This window comes from Lepus europaeus, chromosome Y (genome assembly GCF_033115175.1).
Source record: "Lepus europaeus isolate LE1 chromosome Y, mLepTim1.pri, whole genome shotgun sequence".
Lineage (NCBI taxonomy): Eukaryota > Metazoa > Chordata > Mammalia > Lagomorpha > Leporidae > Lepus > Lepus europaeus.
Window position 1 is genome coordinate 24,593,151 of NC_084851.1, and position 3,669 is coordinate 24,596,819.

The following is a 3,669-nucleotide window of genomic DNA, read 5'->3' on the forward strand; positions in this document are numbered from 1 at the left end:
ATCATTGTCACTTTTCATCTTTTATTTTCTCCCCATTTTAAGACTGAATATTTTATTCTCTCTTGGATTTGGCTTTCTATAAACAGAGATTATGCGTCCATGTCTTCAGCAAAACAGTCGATAGAAAATACATTTTTAAATCTACATGTAGAGCTGCCTCCTCTGCCTCCTTCTCCCGTGGCTGCCGCCTCCGCTGGGCTGAGGAGCTGGGCGTTCACAGTGGCGGCGGCAGTGGCCACAGCACAACCAGCCCCCGCCCCCAGGCCAGTCCTGCCTGGAGCCCGTGGCGCGGCCATCCCGCCCAGAGGCCAGAGCTGGGCAGGTAGATGTCGCTGGAAGATGGCGCCCTCGGGCCTATGCAGCATCAGGCGGTGGTACCGGTGTGTGTTGTAGCGAGTGTCGTCCTGGATCCCGGTGGTGTGCATAAGCCTACTCCAGGGCTGGTCCTACTATGCCATCACCATCCATCTCTGCCTAGTTTCCATGCAAAACATTGGCGAACAAGTTGTGGGCTAGTTGGCTTATCATCTACTTTTCGCGATGTTTGTCAGGTCGTACTGGAAAACTATATTTACATTACCAATGGATCCTTCCAAAGAATGCTATCTCTCTTATGCAGAGAAAGAATTGTTGGAGAGAGAGCCAAGAGGACAAGCCCACCAAGAAGTTGATAGGCGAGCAGCTAGGGATCTTCTCATTTATACCAGGACCATGACTGGAGCCATCTGCTATTGTGACAGATGCCAACTTATAAAACCAGGTCACTACCATCCCTGTTCCTTCTGTGATAAATGTATTTTGAAGATGGATCATCATTGCCCATGGGTGAATAATTGTGTTGGACTTTCAGATTGTAAATTCTTCCTTCTTTTCCTGGCTTATTATCTGCTGTACTGCCTTTTTATCACTGCTACAGACTTACAGTATGTTGTCAAATTTTGGACAAGTGGTCTACCAGATACTCAAGCCAAGTTCCATATGATGTTCCTAATTTTTGCTGAAGCTAGTTTTCTGTCAGCTTATCTTCTCTATTTGGCTATCACTGTTGGCTAGTCAGCAAAAATTAATCTACATTAGAGGCATTCAGGAGTCCAGTGTTTCGATGTGGAACCATTAAGAATGGATTCAGCTTAGGTCTCAGTAAAAATAATGAGACAAGTTTTTGGTGATGAGAAGAAGTACTGGTTGCAGCCGGTGCTGTGGCTCACTAGGCTAATCCTCCACCTTGTGGCGCCAGCACATGGGGTTCTAGTCCCATTCAGGGCACCGGATTCTGTCGCAGTTGCCCCTCTTCCAGGCCAGCTCTCTGCTGAGGCCAGGGAGTGCAGTGGAGGATGGCCCAAGTGCTTGGGCCCTGCACCCCATGGGAGACCAGAAGCACCTGGCTCCTGGTTTTGGATCAGCATGGTGCACCAGCCGCAGCACGCAGGCCGCAGTGGCCATTGGAGGGTGAACCAACGGCAAAGGAAGACCTTTCTCTCTGTCTCTCTCTCTCTCACTATCCACTCTGCCTGTCAAAAAAAAAAAAAAACAACAACAACAAAGAAGTACTGGTTGCTACCCACTTTTTCACATCTGTCTGATGGCTGCTCCTTCCAAACTTGCCTTGTTAACCAGGATCCTGCACAACCATCTACTCCTGCAGGACTGAATTCAACAGCTAAAATCCTGAAAACCAGAAGTTCCTGCAAAGCCATTGTGAGAATCCCAGAGCCACCTTCTTACTGACTCTCAGTCTTGGACAGAAAGCAATATAGACCCTGGAAGAGGCAAAGCTGCTATGAGCAATCCTGCATTAACCATGGAGAATGAGACTTTATCCTCAAGCAAAATAAATTCATGCTTTATTAAAGTATTGATGCTGTACGTGGATGAAAGGCTCTCATATGAAGCCACCATTTGGATATGCAGAATATGAGTTAATTGTCTGTAAGTTGTTACTTAAAACATAACACACTTTTGATCCAATATACAGAAACAGAGATTCTTATTAAACATTAAAATGTTTTATTGTATATGAATCAAAGAAGAAATATTTTCTATCAAAAACTCGGCCTAAATTCATGGGCCAGTTTTCACCTAAATAATGTGGGTTGCACAGTTTATTACTTAAAAACTTCATTGATTATCTGATTTTTTATTTCAAAAATTGAGACTTAAGATATTGTTTCAGATTTAAAGGATTTCATGTCACACTATAAGGTGCTTGATTTGTAAAATCTGTTAGTTACTATTAAGAAGGTAGGGGAAATAAACCAGACTTGTTTTATTTTTTCCTTTTGATAGGAAATGAACCTCAGACTTATCGACCTGTCATAACTATGACTTCATTACAAAGTCCAAATGGCCTATACTTGAAGATCACCATCCATTTTTATCAGACTTTAATTACTTTGCTTTCCATTAGAAAATAAGTATGAACATTGAAGCTGGAGCTTTCTGATCAAGCAAATGGATAGAACACATTTCAGAAAATGAATCCAATGTTCTTAGAAAATAATTCTAAATCAGAAACACCTTTCATATTTTCTGATTTTTGTAATTGGAGCAAAATCTGCAACATTATTAAGATTGACTTCTGATACACTTTTGTGGGCTTAGGTTTTTACAGACATCTTTTTAGTCATTTCTCCTATTGAACTTAGTAAAAGTATTGAACTTCTGTTAAGAATTCCTTTTTTGGGGGGGGAGCCACAACAATACAAAAGTTGCACTTTGTAAATTCACATTTATGAAATAAAAAACAAACAAAACAAAACAAAACAAAACAAAAAAACAAGAAGCAATGAGTAGGCCAATGACATATAATCTGGGGGTCAGGGCTATCTTTTGGGAATGGGTCACCTAAAATGGCACCATGGCTCCCAAATTAAACAAAGCTGTGATGTTCTGTATGCCCAAGCCTGGATTCCCATCTTCTTCGGAATCTTCTAGCAAATGGAAGTCAGAGTTGATGAAGAACCAAGTCACATTAAAACAGCACTGACTGAAAAAAATATTGAACTGAGAGATCGTCTTCTTCATATGGTGGTGAACTCAGCTATCCTACATGACCAGGGAATGAACTTACCATTATCTTGATGCCAAAATGTACTGATTCATGGAGAAGATTGAGGTTGCAGCAAGATGTACTACAGGGAGTTCTGTTCAGGGTTAGGCACAGCAGAATTTTCTGGGGCATGAGATGAATTGGGAAATATTACAATGTAGAGATGTCCACTGTTATAATATAAGATAAACCTTCTTTCGCTGTTATGAATGGAAATTCTCCTGTGGGCCATATGTATCAATGTTATGAATGAAACAGTAGAAGTGGTAAAAAAAAAAAAAAAGAATTCCTTTCCATTCAATGGATTCACCCTCCTGTAATATTTGTCCTGTTAATCCTCCAGTGGTATCTATATTATTTTTATTATGTCTTCTCATCAAAACTATGACAGTAAAACTATATGTTTCTTGAAGTACCTATCAAGATTAAATTATGGAATTCATTAAACAAAAATCATATTGTTTTGGAAATTTAGTTCAGTATGAACTAAATGGCATGCTGTTTGAAAATTTAGTTTAAGATAAAAAGATGTTTTTGTTGATGTCAAAATGCTTGGCTTCACTAAATATACTAAAAAGCTCTTGTGCTTTGTATGCATTATTTATGAAAAAAAGTTATTT

The 3,669-nt window shown here is 40.1% G+C and overlaps 1 pseudogene; it reads left to right on the forward strand.

Moving 5' to 3' along the window:
* Positions 1-525: 525 nt before the first annotated feature.
* Positions 526-3,081, forward strand: LOC133754166 (palmitoyltransferase ZDHHC2-like; annotated as a pseudogene).
* The last annotated feature ends 588 nt before the right edge of the window (positions 3,082-3,669 follow it).